The sequence below is a fragment of the Enhydra lutris genome, unplaced genomic scaffold (assembly GCF_002288905.1).
Source record: "Enhydra lutris kenyoni isolate GAN:26980312 unplaced genomic scaffold, ASM228890v2 scaffoldscaffold9, whole genome shotgun sequence".
NCBI lineage: Eukaryota > Metazoa > Chordata > Mammalia > Carnivora > Mustelidae > Enhydra > Enhydra lutris.
In genome coordinates, this window is record NW_019154093.1 from 51539810 (window position 1) to 51551480 (window position 11671).

The 11671-nt window shown below is 43.6% G+C and overlaps 1 protein-coding gene across 1 annotated transcript in view; it reads right to left on the reverse strand.

The window, feature by feature from the left end:
• LOC111143119 (mucolipin 2) overlaps window positions 1-11468 on the reverse strand; it is a 59639-nt gene extending 48171 nt beyond the window's left edge. The window contains exon 1 of the mRNA XM_022496606.1: window positions 11444-11468. The gene's annotated coding sequence lies outside the window, so the exon portion shown is untranslated. The remainder of the gene's footprint in view (window positions 1-11443) is intronic.
• Window positions 11469-11671: the final 203 nt, after the last annotated feature.

Here is an 11671-nt window from a genome sequence, read left to right on the forward strand (position 1 = left end):
AAAAAAAAAAAAAGAAAAAAGAAATAACATCTGGGGGGTGGGGGCTGGGTAGCTCAGTTGGTTGAGCATTCCGACTCAATTTCTGCTCCAGTCGTGATCTCAGGGTTGTGAGATGGAGCCCGGAGTGGGATCTGTGCTCAGCGGGGAGTCTGATTGAGGTTCTTTCTCCCTCCTCCTCTGTCCCTCCCTCTAAAATCAATAAGTAAATTTCTACTAAAGAAATAACATCTAAAGTTTGGAGGAAAAGGTAATGATATTTTGGTTCAAGAATTCTGGAATCTCAAAGGTAATGTAAATGCTTAAGGTTTCCAATCTTCACTTTTCTAAGCGTTCTTTCTTGCCCTGCTCTTCCCAGTTTGTAGATCTGCCCTATCTCCCTGGTCGGCGAAGGGTATTAAACACACACCCACATACAACTGGACATCCTAGAACAAAAATACAATGGTGCGAAACAAACAAATGGTGCAAAGTGAAAAAGAAGGAAAACAAAAAAAAAAGAAAAGAGGCAAGAGAGTATCACTGGATTAAAACATCCCTGCATTTGACACCCACTGACATCCAACACCCTCCTGTGCTGAGCACCAAGCGGGGTGTTTGGTATAAGAGGCTGGAGGCTGTGATCTCAACGTTAGAAGCAAGAATTAAGTCGGTGGGAGAAACTCTGCAAGTTTGATCACAGATGATGAAAATGCACCAACAGGTTGAGAAAAGGACAGAGAACCGAGAACTCGTAACACAATTCGGGGGAAGGGAAACTGCACCATAAAAAGAGGTAAGGGAGAGAAATCAATGAAGATCTAAATCGGACCCATCCACTGCAGCATAGTCATGAAGCTGAAATGGCACGAAATAAATAAGAACAGTCAGGACTCATGAATTATTTATGTCTCACTAAACTATAGGAAATGCATGATCTGGATTATATAAGCTTAATAAAGAGAACTGTTAAAGACCAAAGTATCGGAGGAGAAAAGCCCAGGACTGGGGAGCATAAAAACTAGATCTGGGACAGGATGGAAATGCACCCACACGATGGGCTAAATGAAAGCTAGAAATGAAATGAAAGCAAACAGCACTAGGGAAAGAGAGACGCCCGAGCCTGGGTAGTATGGGGAGAAGTCGCATCAAAGCTACTGTCTGTTACTAAGAAAATCTACTCTTCCCTCCGATAATCAGGACTGCATGTCAGCTACACTTAAGGCTATCGTGTGACCAAGGGCAATTCCGTCTTTAACAAATCAATAACTAAGAAAGTCCATGGAAGCTTGAAGTTTTAAAAAACATAAAAGAAAACAAGTTACCAGCAATTCTTAATCTCACAGGGGTCATAACCCCCTGTGAGAACCAGTGAAATCTTTTGACCTTTGCCTCAGAAAAATGCACACACCAATTTCGATGACGGCACCTTGTTCCTTTTCGTGTAATCAGCTCAGCAAATAAGCTAACCAGCCCAGGCTGCTAGTTTCTCAGCTTGCATGACCCTTACCCTACATAGAAAGAGGTAGAAAATACTGTTTTCTACTCTAGTGGCATCCAAAGAGGTGTGTGTGTACACAAGTGGGAGTTAAGGCCAATTACTGGTATGTGGGAAGAAAGGGTTAGGGCTTCTAAGTGGACTAACCTAGCAAAGCCAGAAGTGAAGGTTTACAAGGTTTAATATAGGGATCATTGTGTATCACAGGGAAGCTGCCCTCACCTGATCAGAATGAAGGATACCTGTGCCTCACATAGGTAGGCAACACACCCTGGGGAAGAAAGCCATTTACCAAAGTAGGGTCTTGATGGTGGTGGCCTCACTGATTTTCGGCATGGCCCTACCACTAAAGGCTTATGTGGCCCATTTAAGCACTTTTGAAGTATACTTTCCTGTTTAGTCAACCCTCACAAGGTGGGCAAGGGACATAAAGGTTCTGGCAAAAAAATGAGACTCACTGGAAAATGAATGAGGGCCCATGTTAATATCAAGAAAATGGAAACTCAAATACTCTCCTAGTGCAACTTTTGCTTGCCATGAGTTTAAAAAAGATGAAAAGTAGATCTGATCTGGAAAAAAGAAACAGATTTATCAAGAAAGCTCTTTAGGGGGTGCCTGGGTGGTTCTGTTGGTTAAGTGTCTGCCTTTGGCTCAGGTCAGGATCTCAGGGTTATGAGATTAAGCCCCCTAACAGGCTCCACTCCGGGCGTGAGCCTGCTTGAGATCCTCTCTCTCCCTCTTCCTCTGCCTACCTCTTAAAAACGTTCACCTTTTTCATAGTGGATATGATTCTACTTACAATATACAGAATCACATTCAGAGAGGGTGGATGTTCTTTTAGTTGATGGGGTAAATTATCAAAAATCTCTGGGACTACTTCTCTAGTCTTGGAGCTTCTCAGAGCTCCAACCCCACCTCAGTGGCTGTTCTTCTGTTGTCCCTGCTGACATTATAAACTCCTTAGCTTGGGGGGAGTTGGGGTTTGTTCCCCTAGCTCCTGACAGACATCACTGCTTGGGGATCTTATATCGACGCAGTGGTGCTAGAACAGAACGGTTTTCCTAATTCACAACTCTCTTACTCGTCCCAGAGGATGACACAGCAGAAGCAGGGGAACCACTTCCCCAGTCAATGCTTTCTCTATCCTTAGCACAGGGACCAATAAGTACCACCAGCCTTCCAGGAACCCACATCTGGGGAGCTTTGTTTCATCTGGTCCCACCTACCCCCCGCCGACAATGTCATCTTTTCCCCCCAAATTTAAGAGTGCACATAATTTCAAAAGAATAGTAACAACCCCACCCCTGATTTTCGCTCCTTGGAGGAAATTTCTTTCACGTTTCTCTTCAGTTATTTATTTTAATATTTCTCAATAATGTTATCCCACTATTTATTACTCTTTTAGATATTATCAATTTATATCCTCCTATGGAAAAGATGATTTTAGCTCTTACATCTGCTCCCCACCAGCAAACATACACATTCACCTCTCCATTGTCCCAATAAAAGTTTAATAAAACTTTTAGATAAATTAATATTCAAAATTTACAAAGTGAATATGCAAATACTTTTCATAGTTGAGCCAGTAGTACACTGTGATTTTATATATATAAATATAAATTATATTCATATATTATATATAAATGTAAATTTTATATATATGTATATGTATATATTTCTTTTTTTTAAGTAGGCTCCATGCCCAACATGGGGTTTGAACTAATAACCCTGAGATTAAGGGTGGCATGCTCTACTGACTGAGCCAAGGAGGCAACCCCCCACCCTATTTTTTATTCTTTCTTGTAAAAAGAAGGTTTTGGTGTTTAATTGCCTTTTCCCCCATTTGCTCAGTTTTCAGCATACTGACAAGGGCTCATCACTAAACTGGCTGAATCTGCCAGCTCCCTTCAATATATTCAAACAAGTGGGGCAACTTGTCAATTTGTTTCAACTCATCATTCCCCATACATCCTCTTGCTCCAACCTATACACTGGTTGCTCCTAATCCCTATTAAGAGCCATCCATTTGGGAATTCCCTTCACCTTCTTCCCAAATTGGATTCCGCATTTCCAGGACTTCCTTTATTCCCTCATTTTTATGGCGAGTATCCATCCATCCCTGCCTGTGAAAGGAAGCCTGGAAGGTAAATTTTGAGCCTTCCCTTGACAGACATTGCTAACTGCCTGCCCAGTATCCATTCCTCCCTTCTTCCTGATTTTGTTGAGAGTAGGGAATATATTCACACCCAAGAATAGGGTCATTCAATAGAAGAGCTAGGCAAAAACACAAAACCACTGTTTACCAACTCGGCCACACACAGTCACCTGGGGGCACTTGAGAACCACGGAAGCCCAGCTTCCACCCCCAGAGATTCTGGCCTCATTGGTGGGGGTGCAGCCTGGGCATCTGGGTGGGGGGAGCTCTTAAAAACTCCCCAGGTTATTCTACTGTGCACCCAGTTTGAAATCCTCTACCTGAGAGATTATAGTTTCTGTCTCGTTATTTTATGAATAAGACACCTAAGGGTCCCTAACGTTGCAACCCGCCCCCAAAGAATGCAAGTTGCTGACCCCGACAGTATTCCTTCCTGATCCCAGAATTAAATATTTCTTAAGAAATCATGGCCTGTAGGATGGTAAAGAATGAAGGAAAAAAAGTGTTATGTGCAAATAAACTAGTATTTCAAATACACTTTCTCCCATTTCGAAATGTGCGGAATTTAGCCGACAATAGGATCCTAGTCCCTAAGATCAGGAGACTTCTACACGGTCACGTTATCAAAATGAGAAAGAAAAAACAGGTGAAGCCATCTGATGGGACAAATCCAACATTTACTTTGCTCAGGGTCTCTGCGGCTTCTGACTGTCTAGAACATTCCATCTGTTCTGCCCCGTTGGAACTGCTCGAGGTGCGCCCTCCCCTGCTGCGGGCTCCAGTTGCCACTCCTCAAGCTGCCGCGTAAGGGCTCAGCAGCATTTGATACAGCTGACCACGACATGCCCTGGGACCACCTCTTCTCTCTGCTTCTAGGACACCCCACTGCCCTGGTTTTTCTGCCTACCTCACTGGGCATTTCCCGGTCTCCTTCGCTGGCTCCTCTCCCATCTGAATGGGAGTGCCTCAGGACACGTCCCAGGGCTCCTCTATCCCCCGCCATGTCCTCCCTTCTAGAAGACTTTGCCCCGTCCTGTGGCTTTAAATACTACCCACATGATGTGGACTCCACATTTGCCACTCCAGCAAGTCTCTCTCTCGAACAGACTCCCTTATCCAACCTCTTCCTTGAAACTCCACCCGCCTGTCTAAGAGATTTCTCAATCAACTCCCCACCCCTTTCTCCACCCATCTGCTCAATGCATCTCTCCAGATGTTTTAGCTGTAATCACTTCCCCTATCAGTGGTTCCCCCTCTTGGCTACGCAGTAGAAGCACCTGGGGACTTTTAAAACGTTTCAGTGCCTGGCTTCTAGCCCCTAAAGACATTCTGATTTAATTGGGGTCCAGTTATGAGCTGAGCATCAAGATTTCTGATAAGATTTTCAGGTGATTCTAATGGGCAGGAAAGTGTAGGAACTTGTGCTCCAGAGCCCTACGATGGGTCCTCCCTTTCATCAATCCTCACATCCAATTGATCAAGTCTTCCTTCAAAGCACATCATGGATTAGCCTCCATCTCTCTCTCTATCCAATGCAGCCTCCCTGGTCCATGCCCTGTCACTTCTCACTTGACAACTTAACAGCCTTCCACTGTCCCACAGGCTAGTCAGAGGGGTAATGTTAAAAGCCCAAGTCAGATATCATTCCCTGCTGAAAACTCTGTAGTGGCTTTCCCCAGCTCTCAAACTAAAATCCAAGCCCCGCCCCAACATCATTGCCTAAAAGTCTCCTGCGCCCCTCCTTCCCACACCCACCCTTCCCCTTCCTCACTACCCCAATGGCCTCCTTCCTAGCCCTGGAACATCCTGATCTGGACATATGCATTTGCTGCTTCACCTGTTCTTCTATTCTGCCCAGCTTTCTGCATGCCTGGCTCCCCACTGCCTCTCCCATCACTGATTTTCCTTTATAACTAAGATAACATTCTTCATTGGTCTTCCCTACAAGAGAACTGCAGGAAGGTCCAGTCTTGCTAGTCACTATATCCCCTAGCATACAGCAGAGCACCTAACACATAAGAGGTGTTCAATGAATATTTGTTTGGGGAAGAAGTGGGTCAATGAAGGAGACAACAATGCTGACAACATGAACATTTCTTGGCTAGCACCTGATAAAGTGAACTAATAATAATGCCAGCCACAGAAATATAATAAAAGCAATACAATAACAAGAATGCAAAGTCTAAAACATGGGTAGGAAAATTTGAATTAAAAATATACTGAAAAGGTGTGCTTAGCCAAGATACATTAGAGAGTTTTAGGTAATTGAGTTGCTATTTTGTTTCAATTAATATTCCTAAAGTCTTTCCAAAGAATGAATGATTCCATGACTTATCACAAAAACTCACAATACATTGGGGAGAGAGAAAAGGAGTGTCCTCCTTGAAATTAAATGCAAAAGTAAAACTTAGATACATTTAAGAAAATAAAATTGGTTGGAGCATATGATAGACATTTTTTTAAAAGATTTTATTTATTTATTTGACAGAGAGAGATCACAAGTAGACAGAGAGGCAGGCAGAGAGAGGGAGGGAAGCAGGCTCCCTGCCGAGCAGAGACCCCAATGCGGGACTCGATCCCAGGACCCTGAGATCATGACCTGAGCCGAAGGCAGCGGCCTAACCCACTGAGCCACCCAGGCGCCCCTAGACATTTTTTAAAATAGGATTTGACATGGCCTTTCTAAAGATGACGAAATTTACAAGCCAATGAAGACTGAAAGATCTTTACACAAACATCTATGATTTCAAGAAGTTAAAAGACAGAATGCAGAAAAGGTCTGCAATATATTTGAACAGACAGAAAAGCTTATGACCTGTTATCTGTAGAGAGCTCTCAGCTATTAGTAAGAAAAAGACAACCCAGTGTAATCACAGGCCGAGGATCTGAACAGGACAGTGAACATTTAACAACAAAAATGGGCTATCAGACAAATTGGTGAAAATCTCAATTTTTATTTATCATAACGAGAACAAAACTCTATTGATGGAAATGTAAATTTCTGAAGGGCACTTGGGACAGTAACTGGGATCTACGAATCAAGCTTCTATGGATTTATGCCACAAATGTGGCATAACAAAAAACAAGATGGGTTTTCAAAGGGGGGCGTGAGTTTTTCAGAACAAGCACCAGTCAGAACAATGGCTACAAAAATGTTCACTGTAACCCTACTGACAACTTTGTATTTGCCTAAAATGTCTATGCATATTGTTAATTTTAAGTTACAAAACAAATATATTGAGGTTCTATCCTTCCAAAAATGTTGACATTTATATCTGTAATTAGACATCTTAAAAGTCTAGATGTGCATAAACCAGGAAAAAAAGTCTTGGTAATTTGGTGAAGTCGTGTTATATGTAATCTTAATTTTCTTCTTTAAATTTTCCACATTTTCTTGACTTTTGGTGACTGACATACAGATTCTTGAGTTACCATTATGAGTTAAAATAAGCTATGTCAAAGAGGATCTAATAATACATGTAATCCAGTATTTCCCTGCCTAACATTCATGGGGGAGGGAGAAAGTGGGGAAGTCATGCAGAGGCTGAACTGTGGTGTTTCCAGGGGTGGGGGTGTCACAGGGCAATCTGGCAGATGGAAGACTTTAGAAAATTCCCAACAAACCACATTGGGTTTTTTCTTCTACTCCAATTCTTTTTTTTTTTTTTTTTAAGATTTTATCTATTTATTTGACAGACAGAGATCACAAGTAGGCAGAGAGGCAGGCAGAGAGAGGAAGGGAGGAAGGCAGAGAGGCTCCCCACTGAGCAGAGAGCCTGATGTGGGACTGGATCCCAGGACCCTGAGATCATGACCTGAGCCGAAGGCAGAGGCTTTAATCCACTGAGCCACCCAGGTGCCCTTTCTACTCCAATTCTTGCAATGAACTGATTTTGTCATGATTTGAAGAGTTGCTGAGAGAGAGACAGAGAGAGGAAGGGAGAGGGAGGGAATGGATGGGAAGGAGAAAGGAAGAAAGAAAGAAAGAGAGTGATCCAGACAGCTGAGGCTCTGAGGTAGTTAGGCCCCAATTAAAGGAAGTCAAGGAGAAAAAAAAAAAAAAAAAAGGAAAAGAAAAGAAAGTCAAAGAAAGAAACCTTGGTTACCCTCTAAGCATAGCTCTCAGAACATAAATGATGTGCCCATTCTAATCCTGAGAAGCACTGGGAAGAAAGACTGAATGGCTTTTCATTTTCCACTAGAGCTACTCATAAAGAATATGCATGCTACAACTTTCAGGAATTTCCCTAGACATGACCAACCATGTCACCAAGTTCCTATAAAATCATCTCCCATCACCACTTTGCTGCCTCTGAGCAGCAGAAAAGAAGAACTAGTCTGCACATTTTAAAAGTGCTTGTTCTGAACAAGTCACACCCCTTTTGAAAACACATCCTGACCAATCAGCTCTCTAGGTCAGAGATAAGTAAAGCAAAACTCCATTTCTCAGCAATACAGGATTCCCAAAGCACTTAAAGCTGGAGAAGATGGGGTGCTTGGGTGGCTCAGTTAGGCCTCTGACTCTTGATCTCTGCTCAAGTCATGATCTCAGGGTCCTGAGATGAAGCCCCAAGTAGGTTCTGCGCTGGGCACAGAGCCAGCCTAAGGGAAAAAAAGACTTGAAGCTTGAGAAAATGACTGGAATTATGGCATTCCTTACATTTTGCTTTCTCTAACATATCAATAAGTGCCCAATTTAACAGGGTCATGCTGAAGCCTATCCCTAAGGAAAAATAAAATTAAAAGCCACAAAGCCATAATTAATCATTTTCTCCTCGAACCACTGAATGAGTTTACCTTATTTTTAGACAAGCCCACCTCCGTGTCGGTTGGGGAATCCCTAGATTCACCCTATCTCTAACAATTCCCTCCAGTCACCATAGGTGACATGATTTTTTTAAGCCCATCACTTAAATTATGGGTGTCCTGGAATTATAGCAAGGACAGTATTTCTGAACCTTTAGCTTCACTAGTCACCAATTATTGCCTGACAGATGCTTTAGGCTGAAATACCAGATGTATTCAAGGGGAGATCACCTTCAAAGGAGAAGAAAGGAAGCCATCTCCCAACAGAGGGGACAGGAATATTGGCATCCCCCCCCCAAAGCTGTCTTGTCACCCGGGGACTTGGAGGGAGGGAGAGGGAAGGCAGCAGAGACCCAAGATCAAAACAGAGTAGAAAGCTCAGCTGGGGGTAGGCTAAGGAAAATGGGATGAAAACCCTCCAGATGATTGCCAAAGCAAACCAACCAACCAATCAAAACTTGGCTCTAAACATCTGCCCCTGGGAAGAATATTGCAGCCTGAGTAAAAAAGAATGAAGTCTGGAAATAAAATTTCTTTTCTCTATGAATCTCACAACATGTGATGTCAGAGCTCCCCGAAGGGAGCTCTCACTCTTCAGAAATGACACAGGGAACCTAGAACAGCCCAGCCTCAGGGAAGATCCCACTTCTAACTGTCTGGCCAAAATGGTTTCTTTCAGCTACTGATTTTACTTTGAAAGTTGTAGCCACAAGAAGCCACCTGTTTTCCCACTAAGCTTTGAGGTTTGTCTTATCCCGGGTTTCACTTCACTGATAGAGACCGAGCCTGAAGAGCTCAGCTTATGAATAGGATCATTCCCGACTTTCAGTTCTCTATTCTCTGCCACTCTGTTTGAAATTTGTCTCCCTACATTTCCTCCTTGCTTCATTAGAAAACATTTTATATTTATTATTCTGTTGTTAAAAAACACCACTTTTGATATGCTCCTCCTTGCAAGAAAAGAACACGGCCTCCTCAAATACTTCATCAAGATTTACCGATTTTTAAGGGCAAGAAATTAAATCAAATTGGCACCATTATGCTGGCCTCTGCATGGGAACAGTCAGGCGAAGAATGGAACATGGGTGTTTACAATGGTCCAGGCCACAGAACCTGGTTGAGGGGAGGTTTGCTACAGAAGGCTAAGTTTACAGTCATGGGAGTTGACTCAATGTATGAAGAGGAAGATGAGCTAAAATCTTGAGACTGCTGACTCAAAAGGAAGAAGCTGCCGGATTCCCCCACACTTGGGCTATTTGGTTAGCACATCACAGAGGTGGTGAGCAGTTCCTGAACGTGTGAAACCCACATCCCACCGCTGCAGAGAACGAGGTAGCTGGTCCCTTCAACAGAAAACATTAGAATTCCTAACCTGATGTTCTAGACAACTTCTCCACCTGTCTCTTAATAACCCCTTCTTCCATTCTCAGTTTACAATGATACAATCCAATTTCCCACTGGCACCGCGCAACCAGACATACACACACATATATTTCAAATCTGAATCCCTTCGAAAGCTATTTGTGGGTAGAGCCAAGTACGTGTTCCATACTGTAAGAATGGGAGCCTTTGGTAGGGAAGGAAAAAAATGAAACAAGATGGGATTGGGAGGGAGACAAACCATAAGAGATTCTTAATCTCACAAAACAAACTGAGGGTTGGGGGGATAGGGAGTGAGTGGTTGTGTTATGGACATTGGGGAGGGTGTGTGCTATGGTGAGTGCTGTGAAATGTGTAAGCCTGATGATTCACAGACCTGTACTCCCGGGGGCAAATAATACATTATATGTTAATTAAAAAAAAAAAAAAGAGTGGGAGCCTCTGGAGATACTCTCTGGAGTGGATGCAAATGGTTAACTCCTGGAAGAAATAGGCTGAGAAAAATACTGGCACAAAGATTTTAAAAAGAGAAAGATTATAGACCACACCCACCATAAGCACCAGCCTGTTTACCAGTCCAAGCCGAACACCATAAATAAAGCCAGAGTCCATTTGCTCCCCCTTTCAGAACAGGGGTTTAGAGCTAAAGCAGATGGAAGAAATGTATAATTTCTGCCGATCTGCCCCATTAAAAATAGACACCTAGCATTAGAAGAGATGGTCGTTTTTGGTGTAACATTGACCAGTATCCAGTTGTCAAAAAAGTTGTACCAAAATTATGTCTTCTCATTCAAAACTGACCTTGCAAAATTTGTCTCCCTACTTTTCCTTCTTGCTTCATTAGGAGACTTTATATTTACTATTCTGTTGTTAAAAAACACCACTTTCGATATGCTCCTCCTTGCGAGAAAAGAACACGGCCTCCTCAAATACTTCATCAGCATATACCGATTTTTAAGGGCAGGAAATTAAATCAAATTGGCACCATTATGTTGACCTCTGCGTGGGAACAGTCAGGCGAAGAGTGGAACATGGGTTCCACATACACTAGAAAAGTATATGCCACCCCTGCTTGGAACTACTTATCAGGACAGCCAGCAGAGATCAAGTGAGTGCTTCTACTAAATTCTGGCTTTCCTTGCTAGCATTAAGTCCGTGTATAACACTGAGAACGCCACGCAGGAAAAGCAGTGTAGAGTCTCTACACTATTTTAAGAAAATTTAACGGTCCACCTCTATATTTGTTTTGTGAGCAGAGGTGGGGGAGCCAAGGCCTGTTTGTACTCAGCCTCCCCCACCTCCCCACCCCCGGGGCTCAGCTGCGCAGTTGGGTGGTTGCAGCTCTGACCACGGAGGTGGGGCCCCTTGGCAGCATCACCCAGCTGAACTGTACGCCTTTTCATAAAAGCAGAGGAATGGGGGTTAGCCGCACTATAACCCTCCCACCTGAGGAAAAGGCCTGTTTGTTCCGGAAGGCAAAGCCCAGCCTTATTTAACCAACTGCAAGCAGTGAATGTAAGCACTCCCAAGGCCCCAAGTAAGCTCTAGTTTAGAACAGTAAAGGCATCCACTTGAGGAGAGTTCCTCCAGAATCTGACATCCTGAAAGACACAGCTCAGGCGCCTCACCTGATCGTTAGCCTGAAAACACCTGATCCTGTCTCGGGCTTCCCGGCCCAGGGAAACAGATAAGGCTGCGGGGCCAGTGCCTCCGTCTTCCAAACTTTCCACAGCTTTCGTTCGGGGTTCCGAGCAGGAAAACCCGCTCAGCGCACACGCATCTCGGCCTTCCCGGGCACGCCCGCCCCAAAGTCGGAGCCCTTCCAGGCGGGCTCCCATCTCTTACCCTTCCTGCAG